The 19,172-nt window shown below is 43.0% G+C and overlaps 1 long non-coding RNA gene across 1 annotated transcript in view; it reads left to right on the plus strand.

Moving 5' to 3' along the window:
* Nucleotides 1-16,635: 16,635 nt before the first annotated feature.
* Nucleotides 16,636-19,172, plus strand: part of LOC103677546 — a 122,437-nt gene continuing 119,900 nt past the window's right edge. Inside the window, exon 1 of the long non-coding RNA XR_572435.2 lies at nt 16,636-16,780. This is a non-coding gene — a long non-coding RNA (uncharacterized LOC103677546). The remainder of the gene's footprint in view (nt 16,781-19,172) is intronic.

Raw genomic sequence — 19,172 nt, forward strand, 5'->3', positions numbered from 1 at the left:
CAGTGATCCTCTTTATCTGTGAGGCCGTCATCTCTGAGACACACCGTTTTCTTCACACAATAGACTTGCGCCTGTCATTCAGTTGGGAATGACAAAGAAAATACTTTTCTGCTCTCATCTTCTCTGTTTTCTTGTGATTTTTCTCTTTTCTCCTGCCCTAGAGAACAGATGTTCTGCACCCGCTCAGGTCGGTTTTACACTGTTGTGGTTTTCAACGAGTGTTTTTTAACATTCCTGNNNNCTGCTGATGATTTAGCGTAAATTGTTCTTGTAATTAGCGTGGTTAATGAACTCCCCACCTATCTTTTAGTAGGTAATTATGAAGCCGCTGTATATTAGCTGGTACTGTATGAAGAGGAGAGGAGGGCTGGTGATTACGGATTCCATCCTCATGTCTCTAAGACCAAATCCCAAACGGTTTAATCATCATCAATGTCAACCTTTGCCATATCTTCATTCTACATGCCGTATATTATAATGTTGCATTTATATTCCATCTTGACTTTGATATTTGCTCCTTCAGAATAGAGGTAACCTGATTAGACAAGGCGACTGGCAGTTGAAAGAAATGTTTTTAAAATATGCATGTACCATCACCAATTTCCCACTAGCGGTTCTCCCTATATCCTTCTGTCTGCATTTACCAGAGGCTTGTTTTGTTTTGTTTTGCTTTGTCTTTAGATATAATTATGACTAGGGAAGATTGGGTCTGTGGCAAAAATGACAATTACCAGCAGCTTCTTTGTGTATGAGTTCTGTTCTTTTAAGCAGGGGCAGGGAGACAAGGAGGAAAGGATCTCTTCATACAAAATATGAAGTCCTTGAGTATTTCAGATGCATAAATACTGTGTGTGTGTGTGTGTGTGTGTGTGTGTGTGTGTGTGTGTTGGTATTTAACATAATCCTATTATAAGGATCCCTATCCAACCTATAATTGTTGCCATCCTTTTTCTAGAGTCCTTCTCTTTGGCTACTTCATGTCAAATGCTGCTTCAATAATACTGGGCAGTCATTGATGTCAGAGATCTTTTCTGAGACAATTGACCACTGATTTTCATCTACTATGTATGTTACTGCACTAGAGATGAGAGCATATAAAAAGAGGTTGCAAGGTATAGAAGGAAACATAGAATAATTGGTTAGTCTCAAATTAGAAGAAACATTTTTGCATCAAATTTATAGAGGAGTAGGTACCTTTTATAGGCACAGGCTATGAATTTAGTATCCAGTCCCTGCCTTCTTCCAATTTGCCATAATTCTCATTGTAAAAAAAAAAAAAAGGATAGTAGTATATGAAACATTTAAGAGCCAAATTTAAGAATATGTTTAAGATATGATACTACTGCAGGAATTGCTATAAGACAGTAGGTGGTTGCTTGCCAAATGATGTTATCGACATTAAGTGTTATGAGTTCCAGGGGGGAGGCACTTACTATATGTTGGAGTGGTCCTGGACAGTTTTAGCAAAAAAAGGCAATAACTGGTCCTTCTAGCCTCTTTTTAGATTAACTCCATATTATGTAATGCCGAAGGACAAAAAATTAATGTATACAGACTTCAGGTTAGACTCCTGAATATGAGACACTAGTTTTTCTGATTTTTAGGAAAGGGTATGTTAGGTATTTAGAGCCTTATCGAGTATCGAATGAGTTATTATAAGAGACTGAGGGTGTTGGAAAAACCACTGATGTTAAAATTGGACAGTTGGGTGTGTCACGCAGGGTTCTTCATTGCAAACAGCAGAAACTGACCCTGGCTAACTTAGCAGACGGGATTATTGAAGGGCTGTTGGGTAGCTCACACAATGAAGAGTAGCCGGGAGAACCGGGGCTCCAGGCAGCTGGGTGGTTTCATCTCCGTGCTTGGAGGTTTCCTCACCTAACCCTCACCACCGCTGTGCTGGGCACAGAGCTCTCCACCTGCTCTGGGTGCCACAGGATGCTCCCTGTGCCTTTCATTCCTCCCTCAAGTTTTAGAGACCAAGGAGGAACCTGTGATCAGCAAAGTCTGTGTCATGGGCTTGCACCCTAATCCCAGAGAACTGGGAGAAGATCAACCCCTTTCTGCCTCTTTGGTATCTGTGACTGTAGACATTTACTTAAACAATTGTGAGAGATAGGGCTTTGACCAGAGAGAAATAGTGAGGGAGGAATACAGCAATAATCAGAGGGAAAAGCTGACTGAGTAAGGAATTTCTTTTCTTTTTTTTTTTTTTTTTTTTTTAAGATTTTTTATTCATTTATTCGACAGAGAGAGAGACAGCCAGCGAGAGAGGGAACACAAGCAGGGGGAGTGGGAGAGGAAGAAGCAGGCTCCCAGTAGAGGAGCCTGATGTGGGGCTCGATCCCAGAACACCGGGATCACGCCCTGAGCCAAAGGCAGACGCTTAACGACTGAGCCACCCAGGCGCCCCAAGGGTAAGGAATTTCTTAATAAGCTTTGCAACGGACATTGTTAAGTATGGTACATTTGTACATACATAATGTCCAGTGACTTCACTGTGGTGCACAGAGATGGGAACTGGGCCATGCCTTCTATCAAACACGTAATAGTGAACCCCGCTAGTGCCGATGAGCAAACATGGCAGAAGTCCATTGCATGTGGCTTCAGTTATGTCTCTTTTTTCCCAGTTGTGTGAGGTGTGGCAAGCCACTTAAATTTTATGAACCTCAGTATCTTCTGTACAACTGGCAGTTTCTGGGGCACCTGGCTGGCTCAGTCAGTAGAGCATAGGACTCTTGATCTCGGGGTTGTTAAGTTTGAGCCCCAAGTTGACTGTAGAGATTACTTGGAAAATTAAAGCTTTAAAAAAATTTGATAGTTTGTGATGTTGTGAAGATTATATAATGAGACAAATGTAAAAACTGTTTGCAAACTGTAAAATGCCACAGAAATGTAGGAATAATGACTACCCCAAAGAAATATTTCTGTAATCTGCCAGGGTACCGTGAGCTTAGAAATTCACAAGGCCTGAGAGTGGTAGCTCCAGCTGACCCTGTCAGGATTTGATTGCATGCTCTCGGGTGTCTCCAGATATGAGCTGTTAGGGCAGCGTCACTAGGGATGGGCTTTAAATGATGTTGTATGCTGACGAAAAGAAGGAATTTGTTGGGGCACCTGGGTGGCTCAGTTAGTTGAGTGTCCAACTCTTGATTTCAGCTCCGGACATGATCTCTGGTCATGGGATGGAGCCCCATGTTGGGCTCCACACTCAGTGGGGAGTCTGCTTGTCCTTCTCTCTCTACTGCTCCCCCTGCGTGTGCTCTCTCTCTCAGTCTCTAAAATAAATAAGTAAAATCTGTAAAAAAAAAAAAAAAAAAAAAAAAAAAAAAGAAGGAATTGTTTTTCTGCCTTTCCCACTTATTTGGTGGCAGGCAGCCAGAGAAGTTCTCTGTCACCGTACTCTTCCCTGGAGCCCCAAGAATAACTCTTTGAAGCAGGTACAGCATAGAGATAAAGTGAGGTGTTTGGGGATTGGCTAGTCCACCCCGGAAAACGGAGTTTGCACTGGAGCTTCCTCAGGACCCTTCTGCTGGCATGGCTCCTGTGGGAGTATACACCAAAGCTCGCCCGGAATGGCCGTCATTACTGTGTGCATCTTGTTCCCAACTTCCTGCTTTTCACTGGGCACATGGTGTGGGAAGAACACAGGAGGGCACCGTATCCTCCCTTGTGTTTATTCTCTGCGTCGACATGGCCGTTCCCATTTGCAACAGGTTTCTGTTATCCCCTCAAGGGGTCCTTCTAGGAAGGGGATGGCTCGTAGGAGGTGCTGCCACAGCAGGTGTGCCTTCGATGACAGCTTCAGAGCATGGACTTTTCTGGGTCGAGCAACTTGGTACAATGCTGGCTGTCAAGGGACACGGTTGCACCCGTCGGCTTACTGAGGATGAGACGAGGGGCCTCAGTCCACCAGCGCCCGCTGAATTTGTTTTGCAGTGTCTCCTTCCAGTGGCTAGATAATTGAACTCTTTGTAGGAGGCCTGCACGTGGTGAAATGCAGCCCATTACTGTCTCCCCGAAGCTGGCGATGCTCATTCAGTGGGTTTTGTCCCTAATAAAAAGATGAAGAGACAGTGAGTTCCCCTTTTGTGAAGACCTGAAAAGCTCTGGAACTGGCAGGTTCTCAATTTTGGTTTTTATTCTAATTATAGAGTGAAAACAATTCACAGAATTTAGTGTCTAATTTGAGATATTTTAATCTCTGTCTCATCCATTAATTTGTTAAGACCATGTGGAGAGAGAAAAGTGAAAGCAAGTTCTCCCTGTCAGGAAAGCCTTTTCAGGGCCTCGATGAAAAATCGATCTTAATCACATATTCACTTTTCCTGGAGCCCCTGAACAAAGAGAGCCGCACAGCACAGGCATGAGTCTGAGCCCAGCTCCTGTGTCACAAGGTGGGAAGTCATGCCAGGTGTGATCTCAACCCCTTTCTATGACTAATCATTTCTGCATCCCACAGCAATTATTTGTGCAATGTTAGGAATCCCAACCCCTGTGGGTCTCCATTTGCCTGTCAATAAAATGATAGTGTTGCACTATTCGATCTTTAGGGCTCCTGTCAGAGTTTTAGATATTTATGTTTTAAAATTTTACTTTGTTCAAGACAATGTTAGAGAATAAAAACAAAGCATCATCATTTATTCAAGTTTGTTTAACATTGAGGTCTTAGTACTTCAAGCAGACAGTCCTTTATTCTCAGACTTTATTATTGACGACTTACAAACACTGACTCATGCCTGTGGTGAATTATAAACCCTCCCCCCTCTTATTTGGGGATAAACTAGAATAAAATACATCTATGTTGGATTAAAAAAAAAATCCAAACTTCCTTTGTCTTTTGGATTTTGAATGCTTGTCTGCGCTCTCCCTGTCCTCCCCAGACCAGGCAGCCATGTTCTTTGTGTCAATAATATTAAAAGCAAATGCATGTAGTATGTGTGTATGTGTATGTGTGTGTGTGTAGCATATAGCGTGTGAATTAAATATTGAGTGAATATTCAAACAGTGTGTTTCCATGTTACAGATGGTCTTTGATAGAGTCAAATAAGAGCCAGCTGAGCAAGGCGGTTCTTGTGATAATAAGCCATTGTAAGTTCTATTATATATTCCTTTTTATTCATGGGTAAAATATATTTCAGTGCGACAACATAATTCTTCTCTGCCATCACCATTGGTCTACACCCGCACCCTCATAGGGCACTAAGTGTCTTTTAAAGTTGGAAAGACAGGAAGTGTGTAAACCTGATATCTGAATTTTTATAACCGCCTGCTCCTCTCCCCACCCTGCCAGAACCTGTCCAAGTCTTTGTGCTCTCACTTTTCGAAACAGCAGCTTGTGATGGGATGTGGGATCTGAGGGGTGAGAGAGGGGCTGTATTAGTGGATAAGCTCATGTTTTTATATAGAAACAGGTCATGTATTGGTAGGACATCTTACTTGCTGCAGAATCCAAGCAGAGTTGAAGGGCAGACGACAAAAATCAACACAGAACTCTCTGTTGTTTTCTCTCCCCTTGTCGTTTTAGGACATTTCTCTTATCACCTTGATCATGCTACTTTGTGGAGCTGTTTGGGCAAATCCCCACCTTTAGACAGGCCCACTGACTTCTACCTAATAGGGTCATATTTATGTGGCTGGAAGGGCTGCCGACTGGCTTCATTCCCCAGGAAGTAACTCTTGGCTCGTTCTGGCAGGGACATTATAAGCTCACAGGCTTTATCACATCTGTGAAACCAAGTGTGATTTACAGCTCGAGCTGGGGCAAAGAAACATACAGCAGTTGGGTTCTAAAATCAGTAGCTTCCTCCCCAAAGAGGTAGAGGGAATTTGAGTCAGAAGCCAACAAATAAGACCAATTTCAGCTTATCTTGAAAATTTCCAGACTTATTCATAAATTTGACAGGAGTGTTATCAGAGAGAAACACTTTGAAATGATAAAAAGTAAACACTCGATGTAAGACGCAGAGATGTGGATCTCTTTCAGATGGCTGGGCTCGGTGCAGAGGGCCACGGTGACAATGGAATATGGTACCACATCCTCTCCCTTTTATGTTCCTTTAAACCGCCCGTGGCAGTATGGGTAGGGTGGGAACTAGTCAGTCAAAAATGTGCTTCGAGTGTTTAGAATTAAGAAATAAGGGAAAGTTGAATGGGAAGTAATGAGGGTTTTCTTTCTCTCTCTCTCTCCCTCTCTCTTTTTTTTTTTTTTTGACAAAGAAAAATGTTCAGGACACAGTGGACAGAGGTTCCATTTTCATTATTTCTCTGAGTAGCAGATGTTTAGAAATTAGGAGGGATTTCTTTTCCCTTTGACATCTGCTCTATTGGAAAAATTAAGTCGAGATGGAAGACGAGCAGAACTCTCCCTGATCATACCATTTGATAGTTTGATGATATTACCAAGAAATTGTTTAAGTTATCTTGGGATACAATATTAATATCTCTGGAGAAAATGATAGATTTATCTTAATTTTAAGCATCGAGGAACTTAATTATTTCCCACTGCCCAGAAGGCCCACTATCTTTTAAAAAATATATCTACCAAAAGTAAACCTTATTCAGTAACAATTTATCCATTTTCTTTTTATTAATAAAAACTTGGTCAGAGCCAAGTTTCTGGCTGGTGAAACTTCTGACCAGCTTGTAAAAGGTAACCAGCTTTGCCATGCTGAGTTAAAATTTCAACCCAAAACAAAGTGCTTTGTTATGTCTGCTGACCCATTCAGTCTTGCCAAGGGTAAGTGTGTATGCGCAGGCGTGTGTGTGTGCATGTGCACGTGACACACGTGTTTGCGCCATCTTGAAGTGCCAGATGTTGTTGGAGAAGCCTGTTCATCACCTGCAAGGATACCTGAGTCACTTAAAATACATCGTGGAAGCCGTTGAGCAATCTCAACTAATACAGGTATAAGTAGTCTGTTTTAAAGTAGTCTTAAGCAAAGCATTGACATATATTAAGTGAATAAGTATGGTACCAAGCAATTTCACCAAGTACTGTGGGGGGTAATCCTAATCTTTTAAAATAGGGGATAGTTTCTATCATAAAGGAGGCAGGGCAAAGAAAATTTAGCCTTCCACCAGGAACGTGTGGACCATTCAGACAAAAAAAAATTAAGTCTGTTCTATGTGTAAAAACAAAGTAACCTTGACCTGAGAATCTTGAATCCATTTTTGGTCCTAAAATGTTAAATGAAACGCTGGGAAAAGAAGAGGTGAGCTCTGTGCTTGACCGTTTCCCTGAAGCTTGGGTGTCCTCAGTGCCCAGCATATAGACTTCCCCTGTGCCAAGAGTAACTGTATGTGTCAGGAGGGGTGGCCTAGGAGAAGCGCCAGATTTTATTGCCACACTTGGCCTGGCAGCCAACACATCTCCCAAAACTGACGTTCTTCCCATGGCGCACCTTTGAGGGTGAGATGGCAAAGCTTTTTTCTTCCTGACATTTTAATTTTCACTTCTCCCAAGGAATCCTGCCATATTTCTAAGTGGGTACAACACATAGTACTTAATTTATGCATTTAAGTAAGCAGATCTGACAAAACAATGAAAGCTGCATAAGGTTTATGTGAGTAAATTGCCACTTCTTGAACTTTGAAATTTGCATGCACAGTGAGTTGGGAGTTTGCTAATTAACTCTATGCACATGCCCAGAAATAAACTCACAAATATTGTTTCTTGTCACTGAGAATGTGTTTAAAGTATGCCAAACAAAATGCACCTTCAGATGATATATCTAGGTCAAAAAATGCTGTGTATCATAATATTTTTAGCTTTGTGGTCTCACCGTTTTTCACTACTTGGCACAGTTGTCTTGAGAATATTTTCTGTTGGTGGTTGTCATCTGTGTCGAATAACAAAGTAGAGTACTTGCTTTAATCCATACAATGCCTGTTGAGGGAAAACTTGCTACTGGTATACCCACAGTAGACAAACCATTCGATGTTTTGCCTGTTGGATATAAATGAAATTCCAGAACTTTAGAATAAGGAGTATAAAATTTAGGCATTAGCTAAATTTCTGAAAGAAAGAAATCACAAATACAGGGACTCAAGGAAGGAAGTTATTGCTTTTTCACATAACAGTCCGAAGGCCAGCAGTTTAGGCTTCTGGGGCAGGGTTTGCTCATGACAGTCATTCAAGGACCTAGGTTCCTTCCATCTCGTGGCTCCACCATCATTCACGGTGGTGTCCGTGTCTGGGTCACTGCCAGGTCCACATGGCAGCCAGTGGAAGGGAAAATAGAGGGAGGCATAGATAGGCAGCTTCATTCCTAAGATGATAATGCAGAAGTTGGCCCCAGCACTTACGCTCCCATCTGACATGTAGCCAGGGAGGGGCCACAAGTAGCGAAGGCTGTCAGAAATCCTGAGATACGATTCTACCTGTCGCTGTGGCTGGCAAATCCACAGAAATGGGTGAATCATGGTGGATATGATGGAGAAACTCCTTGAGGTTTCATACACCTTCATTTCTATTGATTTAATAAAAAATTGATAAATTAACCGTTTAAGGAACTTAAAATAGCTTTCTCTTGATCTAAGAATCGTGTAAATTAATGACATTCATATAGCTTAGATATAGTCGTAGTTTCTCTTTAGTGTGTTTTTATTTTGAAGATAATTGGAAGAGGTCCCCCCGAGTTTTCCTCATAACTGATGAATCTGACTTCTCCTAATGACCCTAGGAAAGGATACATTGATTTGTTGAACAAATGGTACTTATTGTACATTTATTGTACACCTCTTGTGAACCTGTCACTGGGATAAGCACAAGATACAAAGGAATAATCACAAAGGTCTCAAAGGTCAAGGCGGGCAAGATTCCTGGGTCCAGTTTTTCTGCGATTCTCAAACTTCGCTATGATGTGCTCTCCACTCTGATCTTTGCAATCCACTGGATACAGTATTCCTGAATCTTCACTCGTACCTGAAAGAGACACAATAATTTGGAGGCCTTCTGATTCGCTAATTAGTTGAATGTTTCACGATCACCCATTATATAGTGGGCACGGTGTTAGGGTCTGCGAAAACAGTGGTGAACATAGTACTTGCTCCACAACGCTCATGCTCCCTATCGGTGATTCCCAGCCACTGACCTCAGAGCTATGCATGCTAAGTTGCTCATTTAGCAATAGTAGCAGACCCTACGACTATAAACACAGTGATCTTCCCAAATGTTTCGTCATTAAAATGGGCGCTCCATACCTTGTACTCAACCATGGGTCTAAAACCATGCTGATTCAGCTGAAAAAAGAAACAGAGTTTCTCAATTCTAGGAAATACCCTGGGGTCCAGTTGGGGATTCTGATTCCATGAGTGTCAAGGGAACCCTAGAATCTCTTCTCTCAGAAGCTTCTCACATGATTTTCATGAGTAGTCAGTTTAGGGAATTACATTTATGCACGTAATCAGATTCTGCTTCAACGCTTTTTCAGCCTCTGTCTTTCTGCGGCATGACAGCCAGTGGGTCTCCTGGGTTTTATCGATGAGAACTTGAGAACTCGCTGAGTGGTTTGTGGCTGTGACGACGCATTACCGGCTCTTCCCCCAGGGTTTAGCCACCACCTTTGGCTTTGCCCTCTGCCATCACCTTTACGTTTAGCTTCCCAATGAATTCCAATGTTCAGAGCATTTTTTTTCTTCACCCTAAATACGTAGGATCCCTAGTTCTCCACCATCAGCCTCTCCCTTGGTTTTGGATATATTGTAAAAGCACTTTTAAGTTTCTCCTCTATGCAAAGCACAGTGCATTACAAATGCGTTTATGAATTCTCTTTAAAAAGCACCTCCAATTAATCTCCTCACTATGGTTCAACATCTATGTAAAAGAAAAACCATCACGCATCCATCAATCATCTGGAGCCTTCTCCCAGCTGGAGAGCTGATCAATTTAAGGACATTCACTTATTTTTCTGTGCACGGAGAGTATGAACTTTTCATTGCATTTTAATTCATGTTTCTCCCCCTTTTATTGTCACATTACCTGTCAAATATGAACTTTGTATCCAAAGGTTCTTTTCCCTTATAAAGCAATGTGAATATTTGGTTAGTGATTTTTTTTTCTTCTAACATTATTTCCCCCCAAAGATACCGTATAAAATGTCATTTTGACTTCCTTTATTTGTTTTGTAACAGATATATTGTCAAATTGAGAGAAAATAGAAGAGTTGTCTTCCTGAAGCTTCTTTTAGAGACCATCGAAAATATATAGAATCTGTTTGCTTGATTTTAAACCCCCAAATTTGAACATCATTCTGAGGTTAAAGCTGTCCCTGAGGATGGATGACATTTGATCTGAGTAACAGCTGTGGTACTCAGGTGAGGCTGTCTTTCTAGATGGTTTCAAAGCTAGAAGCTCAGAAAATCCATTAGAGCCAGAGTAAGAGCAGAAATAAAGGTGATGACATAGCCATTTGAGGTGAGAAAGGTGAACTTCTTCAGAGGGTTTCAAGAAAGTGCGTAATGAAAACAATTTTGGAGCCATGCCTCTGTAGTGTTCCCGGCGGCCTCACTCAGATCTCCCGAGGATGAAATGCAACGCGACCTGATTAAACCCTCACGATGTTCTCACCGGCTCTCCTCTGTCTCTCAGATAAACACCCCTCTTTTAATGTTGCCCTCATTTCACAGGTCCGATTCAGCTCTGCTAATAGAAGGGCTGCTTTACGCTGCCATTCTGAGAGAAGGGTGCTTAGCACCAGCATGGACAGTGCCTGCTCTCCAGAGCACCCCAGGGTGACAGGAAATCATGTTCACCGTTGCCACGGAATCGGAGGGATTCAGTGTACTCGCAGTGTTGCTGCCAGAGTTACCGGTGAACTTTCATGTTCTTGGCCCTGGGCGCCCAGCCTCCTTGATAGCTTCTAGCCAAGCGAGATCTCCGTCCATCCTCAACAACCTGCCTTCTCCACCAGCCCGGGCATTTAGACTCTTCTCCACGGAGCACAGGGCTATCTTGTGTTTCTTTTTCTAGACAACCGGTATTAGCCATCTTTGGGGCTTACTGTTGGTAGTCTTGTCACTCAAATTCAGCAACAGGCATGAAGGCTCCTTTGATTATATTTCAGTTCCTTAACAGAACTGTTCTGTTACCTCATCTGACTGCTAAAAACCCATAGAGGTTCTTGTTAAAGGTAATTCTGTTGCAATTACTGTCAAATATTGAATTAAAAGTGGTTAGCTCATTAACAGCTCCCCCCAACAATCGATTAAAAACGTTTTATTATTATTATTTTTTTACTGTGAAGATGGTTAGCATTTACTTATGAAGTCCCTTCTCCTCTTTGGAATGTAATTATAGTGGCTGAGAATACTCACTTTTCACTTGGCCTCTGAACTCCTGGAATGTGGAAGGGGGCACGCAGTGGGAACAGGTGGATGTGGCCCGGAGCCACCTCTGAGGTAGAGGCCCAGTCTTGCAGGGAGCCAGCTGAAGGTGTGGGGTGCAGGACCAAAGGCAGGCCTGTCTCCAGCCTCCGAGGGGGTTCATCAGGATGTTAGAGGGTGGGCTTCCTGGTGTGGTGGGCAGAGCTGAGATCTGGGGAACACAAGAACAGCTGACACTTGAAAATACAAGGCAGGGGGACAGTGGCGCTGAGCAGTGCATCAGCTTAGAGCAGGGCAGTAGCCACTGGGCTGGACTTCAGGTGGAAAATGGCCAGATTACAGCAGGACCCTACCTCGGAAGGAGAAGGAACAGTAAGCTAGGCAGGTGACTTCGAAAGTAATCATAAATAGCAGTAAAAATACGCTCTCTTTCCCCTAATCCATTTTCACCATAGCATCAGGAGTGAATCTTTTAAAAATACAAAGCACATCACACCACTGTGCTGCCTAAACTTTTCAGTGGCTTCCTAAGCCAGTGTTCTTAATCTCACAGTGTGCAAAGGCATCGTCCAGGGATCTTGCTAAAATGCGGATTCTGGATGGGTAGTCTGGGGCGGCGCCTGAGTTTCTGCATTTCCAACGAGCGCCAGGTGATGCCAGGACCACACTTGGAGGAGCAAGAACTTGAAGCACAATCAGAATTGTCCCACCTCCCTTCACCCCGTTCTCTCCCTTGGATGTCCATCTTTCAGCCACTCTCCTCTCTTTGCCGCCTCCTAGTGCTTGTGGTTTCTGTTCCCTGTGCTTGGCCTGCCATGCGTCCCGCTCTTCTGGCTTCTTGTCTGATCGCAGCATGAGTGTCCCCTCCCCAGAGTGGCTCCCCCTGACCACCCTATCCAAAGCAGTGCCCTTGTTCCTGATCATTCTCTGTCAGAGTCACTGTTTCTTCCATCATTGGGAGCCCTCACTCAATCTATAAACATTTATTTATTTGCTCTGTTACTGTATGTGTTCCCAATTCGGTATAAACTCACAGGGAGACAGGACCCATTATTGATATGTTTTCCACTGTATCATTTATTAAGTTCAACCTATGTACTAGACACTACGCTAAATGCTTTATATTTATCTCATTTATTGCCAGCATCAGTACTATACGTTAGGTCTTTTTAATCACTAGTTTTTGGACAAAATAATTGACACCCCTTAAAAGCAGCAGAGACTTCATTCAAACATTTGAGCCTCACGGAGGCCTGGAGAAGGGGTTATAGCATGTGCTGCTTCTGACTGGCTGCCTTTCACCTGCGGGTGGAGATGCGTAAACTGTACACCTGTACCATCTCCATGTGGTCCTCATGGGTGCGCTGCTTCGAAAGGGACAACAATTCCATTATTGATCCTTCCTTGCGTAGCCGAGCTAGTCTGATGCCAGAGACGACTGCTAAATACTGCAGCAGAGCGAAAAGATAGTCAATAAAGCAAGTAACTAGACTTTATCAACATTGCCTACTGCCGCCTGCTGCTAGGTACTGTGCTCCGGCCCCAGGCCCGCCGGCTTGAAAAATAAGATCAGTCAAAGTGACTCAGGAGAGAGTTCTGTTCCCAGGGCAAAGGTGTAGCTTACCGTGGATGGGCATGTGCTCCTCTGAACCACCTGTACCATCAGTAACCAGGGGCAGGAATGCTCTGGCAGTTCCTGTGTTCTCCTTTCTGTAAATAGAAATTCCGGCAGGAGTGCATCTTGACAGTGTTTGGCACCTGGGGTCTGTAGATAGCTTTTCCGCGCAAGACAGAGCATTTGTAGCCCTTGCTCTAGTGGGAAGGACATTTCAGGGTTGAGAATTTGAGTATTCCATTTCCGTTGCCCTGGATGACCCTGGAAGGGGGCAGATGGGGTCCCTTACATAATTCTGTGTACAAGTAAGCATTTCATTTCTTATTGTGGAGGGAGGAAAAGAGGAGTGGGAGATGTGGGGCTCTGATCCTAAAGCGCCTTCAAAGACCGGCTTAGCTGCTGACCCTCCTCGAAGGCAGGAGTGCACAGGGGCCTTCCGTGTGCTTGTTATTTTTGATGGATTGCAGTCTAGCTGCAGGGCAGGAAGCTCAAACCCCCGGGGTCGCATCATTGTAGCTGGCGAAGACGTGGAGGCTTGAAACGGTTTGTTGTAGCCAGACCAGTGAGAGTTGCCGGTACTGTCTTCAGGATCCCCTACTCTTCCTTCTTCCGCTCCCCCCAGATGTAAAGAATCACGCCAAATTGCACTCTGCTCCCACACCCTTCCACACATACACTCGCGCTGAATATGAAAATTGGTCTCTAATTGTTGGATATAAGCTTGACTAGCTTTGAATTAACAGCTAAAGCTGTATTCATTAATCTGAGCAGGGAAGAGCAGGCAGACTGTCACAACACGGCTCCGTTCAGTAGTTATGCAGAGCAGGTGAGGGAATGGAAGGCACTTTCAAAGTGTGGCAGCGATCTCCATCAGCCCCATCAACCGGTGATGAAGAGGGGAAGGCAGCCAGCCACAATATCGCCAGGAGATGGATGGCATACCTCAAAGTCCACTGTCCCAGGGGCATCCCGGCAATGATCGATGGTTATCCACAGCAATTAAACTTCAGAGCTTTTAAATGTCATTCTAGAATGGAATGCCATCTCATAAAGGTGTTGTTTAACATTTATCAAACATGTGGACCGGGTGGGGTTGGGGGCTGTGGAGTAACTCTTTGGGGAAATGGGAACGAATGTTACAGCTTTTGAAGTGAGACAACCATGAGAATGGTTTTGATACTATTCTAATGTGTTGTCTTCAGCATTGAAATAAACTGGAGCAGAACCTCTTTTGGACACTGGGAGATGGTTTATAATGTTGGGATTTAGTGGGGGTGTGGAGGAAAGAATGGACGACAATGGGTCAGGAGAAGCAGTTGTCAGCCGTTGCTTTTTCACTTGTGATGGTGCGTCTTGGATAAATGACTACTCACCTGTGTAAATGGGGGAGGTTCTCCACCTCCAGTGTGTTAGAAACACCCAGGGAGCTTTTAAAAATATCAGTGATTGGGATTTACCTAAATCCATTAGTCTGGGGTAGGATGGATTACATATGTATTTGTGAAATCTCCCCAGGTGATAACAGGTACAGTCAAGCTTGAAAACCACTGGATTAGATCAAGTTTTTTCAGCCCTGCATTTCTATGATTTTTCTGTCTTATGGGGATATTCTCAAAGTAGATGGCACTTGCTAATTAAAAAAAACAAACTTTCCATTGGAAGAGCATACCGTGTTAAGCGACTGTGAGATGGTAGATAATGTTTTTTTCAGTCACCAGTTTGTATTTATTTATTCATTTATTCATAGATTGAATAACTCTCGGCAATTATCAAATTCAAGGTTGGAAATATAAGGGTGCTTGCACGTGGAGCGGTGGGCAGAATGAGGAGGTGTGGAGGTGTGTCGTATGGATACCAGCCTCTATCAAAGGCGGTTGGAGAGAATTCTCGGAGTATCAGAAAAAAAAGTTATTGACACTCCGTCCTCCATTTTGGCCTTCTCTTCTGTTTATTTCTCTCTTCTGTTTCTAGCTAGGGCTTGGCACGATATCACTGGATGCTTTTAAATGTCTTCTCCCGTTTCCTTGCTCCCTCTTCCCTTCCAGCATTCAAGCAGATAGCTGGCTTTGTAATTCTCGCCTCAAGGGAGGGATAGAGGGGGACAAAGTTCCTACAAGGGTTATTCTCCAAAAGGTTCCTTTTAGGAGATTGTTTTAGTAGAGGCAATGCCCTCCAGAGTATGGATGCCTCAAGGTGGAATGAAGAGGAAGGAAGGTGAAGGGAGAGCAGAGACCTCAGTGTGCCTGCGAGTTGGGGAGGGACCTGGCTTTGTTTGTGGGAGGAGCACTGTGGAGGCAGAGCCACGGAACAAGAGGATATGAAACCTAAGGGGAAAACGAGTATGTTGACTTTCTCAATGGAGACCCCCCCAAAATGGAAAAGCCCAGTGAAGGGAGGGCTCTGTCTGACAGGACATGCCCCAGACAGCTCATCAGCTATTCCCATGTCCACAGACAACAGAAAGAATGAGCAGGGCTGGAGGGGCCACCCTGAAGGACAGGGTTGTCTCTGTGGCATAGCTGATGGCAGAGCACTGAGATGGATGATGGATAGCCATTGGGTGCTTGTAAAGATGAGTGACGCGGGACCAGATAGGCCACCCCTTTGTCTTGACACCATGTAAGCTCCAAAGAACAAACGAAACTGGAATGATGTGGTGGAATAGGGTACTCGAATATAAATTGAGTTGCCTTTAAAAATCTTTGGAGGTGTAAACCTTTACAGTGTCTCTTTTTGATAGAAGTAAGGGGTAAAAATGTATCCTGGCGGCACTGGAGGAGATAATGCTAAGTGAAATAAGTCAAGCAGAGAAAGACAATTATATGGTTTCTCTCATCTATGAACATAAGAACTAGGACGATCGGTAGGAGAAGAAAGGGATAAAGAGAGGGGGGTAATCAGAAGGGGGAATGAAGCATGAGAGACTATGGACTCTGAGAAACAAACTGAGGTCCTCAGAGGGGAGGGAGGTGGGGGAATGGGATAGACTGGTGATGGGTGGTAAGGAGGGCACGTATTGCATGGTGCACTGGGTGCTCTACGCAACTAATGAATCATCGAGCTTTACATCAAAAACCAGGGATGTACTGTATGGTGACTAACATAATATAATAAAAAATATTATTATAAAAAAATCAATCAGGTAGTATCGTTTGACAAATAAATACAGCCGTGTGTGATTGGCACGACAGTCAAGATTGTGTGGAATATTAAAATGGCTTCCCATTTAGAGTAAGTCCTCACTCTGGTCAGAGAATTCTCTTGCTTTAAATGAAAGGCAAATAGGTAGAGAAGCGGATCTGTAAGAGATAATTCCATTTGCAAAAGAAGAAGTCTAATCTATTTTCATGCCAGAGTGTAAAGGACTTTTCTCTTTATTCATCACTTCATTAATCTCATTTCAAAAGGGAAGGCCAGGGCTGAAAACAGGTGATTTCACATTTCAAACAAACTCCTTAGGCATAATGAGTGAGCAAAGCATTCAACTGTTAGACTTTGTTGCTTTTCTACCAGCTGGAGACACGTACAAGGAAGGTCATGCTATTTAATCTTACATAGAGATAGATGTATATAGTTGGGGTTGGAGAAAGAGTTATTTTGAAAAATGGCAAATTACAGGTCTGTGACGCCGTGACGAACAGGGCAGTTTGGAAGAACGTGAGAAGTCCAGTGGAATCCTTTTCCATCTTGTTTCAGTCTACAGAATGACCGGATGAAAAATACCGTGCTAAACCATGAGAAATAGCTGAAGTCATACATACCAAACACCATTCTGCAGCGAAACGGAGGGGTTTGGAACGACTGGAAATACTTCCACCCCAGGAATTTCCAGGACATCTGGTAAGTCAACAACATTATCACAAACATTATGGCCAACAATGTGAGTTCTTGCAACAATGTATTCATTTCCCAAATGTTCCAGCTGAGAAAGCCACACAGAACATTCCCACCATCTAGCAGATGGCTAATGGGGAAGCCAGTATTTTCTGTGGAAAGCAAAGTTTCTTCTTCTAACATTAGACAATTTCAGCAGAGAGAACAAATAAGCATTTGTTTTTGTATTCTATTCTCTCGCACTCATAAAGAGAATGCATTATAGACTATTAATTTTAAAAGTGCATAAGAAAATGAGTTTTTCCTTGAGATTATAGAACTAAGACACTTTTCGATCCAGAAATGTTTGGTGGTGGGGACAAAGGCTACTGCTGCTTCATCTAGCATGAGATGCAGGGGTTAGGGAAAACTTTAAACATTATTTATTATTATTACTGACTGTTGGGCAAAAACAAAAAACAAAAAAACCCCAAACAATACAAAAAAGCCCCCACAAAACCTTAAATTATGTGGGTAAAAATGAATTTGTGCCTACCCACCCCAGATTTACAAGTGATTTGTAGGACGTGGAGATTATGAATGAGATTTTGCTTTCATAGAAAATGAAACGAAATGAGCAAGGTATGGTTGCCAAGTTTGTTTTAGGAAAGAGTGGGAGCAGGTGGCAGACAAAAGATAAAATGTGTTATTTAATAACACTGAATTACTCCGTCTAGTTTCACAGACTATATTTGCTGTGCCTGGAAAGTGGGTCGATTTGCCTTAAAATGCTTTACCTTCACTTATTATTGTCAAGCGTTCAAGTAAATGTATACGTAACACATATAACAAATGTAACACTGTAAAAAGTGGGAGCTCATTATAAATAGTCGGTTTCACTTGCTTTTTTGTCTTTGTTTTCTGAGCTGTTTGGAGGACTAAAATGAAATTTCTATCCAATTTTGAGTGTTTTTGTGTCCCTCCTGTCTGACTAGAACCCTTTTATTTTTAAATTAATTTTGATCCTGCCATGCAAAAATACTGGCATATCAGATTGCACCTATTTTTATAACAGGCTCGTTAACTCTTTCAATAAAGATTAAAGTTACTATGTGCCTACCTCGCAGGAGGAATGTGCAATGCTCTGCTGGAGCTATAAGAAACTTACATAGAAGCTAATGGTGCAGACATGCTAACTTTTAGCACCTTATCAATCATATCTGCCTCCTTCCTCTAAAGACTTGGGTATCTTAGCTGAAACACTCATTTGGTGGTTGCTAAGAGTCTGGCTTTCTAAAGCCTGTACAAACTGGAGTCTAAGATGTTGTCCAGGGTTGGCTAAAAGATGGAGATATGTTCTTCCTGGAGTAGAGTTTGATTCAAGAAGCAAGAGAGCCAAAACCTTGTAAACAGCTCCTTACTCAGTGTGGTAGGTGACTAACGCCCCCGCCTTTGTCAAAGGTGCCCACGCCCCATTCCCCATAACCTACGAGTGTGGCATGGCAAAAGGACTTTGATGATGTGACCAAGGATCTTGAGATGCCAAGATGATCCTAGGTCGTCTGGGTGAGCTCAGTGCAATTACAAGGACCCTCAGCAAAGGAAAACGTAAGGGTCAGAATCAGCAAAGATGTGACAGTGGAAGCAGAGATTGGAGAGAAGTGCTCTGAAGATGAAAGAAGGGACCGCGAACAAGGCAGGCAGGCGCCCTCCGGAAGCTAGAGAAAACAAGGATACGGATCCTTGCTGGGAATCTCCAGAAAGGAGCAGAGCAGCCCTGCTTGATTTTAACTTGATTTTAGCCCAGGGTGACCCGTGTTTTGTTTCTCACAACAGAACTGCACGATAATAAGTTTGCATTGTTATAAATAACGAAGTGTGTGGTGATCATTTCTTATAGCAGCAAAAGAAAACGAAAACGGCCAGAAATTCATAAATAATTGCTATAATTTTTTTTTTTTTTTGGAAGAAAGGAAGATGTAATTCTAAGTATAAAAAATCTGTGGCGTAGCAAGGACTGGTCATCTTCCTTCACTCTGGCAGAGTCCTTCCTGCACAGACCAGTGTCAGCTTTTACACATGAGGAAGCAAGGGGCAAGGGCAAAAATGTGTAAAGATGTTTTTCCTCCCACTCTCTGCTGCCACTTTACTTTTGCTCTGATTGTTATCCCTTCTAAATAAATGGGTAACCTATAGGAAATAGGCATGTATGGTCTCCTCTTGACAAGTTTGTAGACACCCCTGAAATGATGCAAAAATAATCCTGGCAGAGACTCAGTTGAGCAGTAATGGGTCATCACTTCTGATTTTCACGTGATCTATGTCAAAAATACTCTCCTGGAGGACTGGAGGTGACGATGACTCAGACCAGATCATCCTGAAGTTCTTTGATTTCTTTGAGCTCAGTGATGTTTATCTC

The sequence above is a fragment of the Ursus maritimus genome, unplaced genomic scaffold, assembly GCF_017311325.1.
Source record: "Ursus maritimus isolate PB19 unplaced genomic scaffold, ASM1731132v1 scaffold_10, whole genome shotgun sequence".
NCBI classification, from domain to species: domain Eukaryota; kingdom Metazoa; phylum Chordata; class Mammalia; order Carnivora; family Ursidae; genus Ursus; species Ursus maritimus.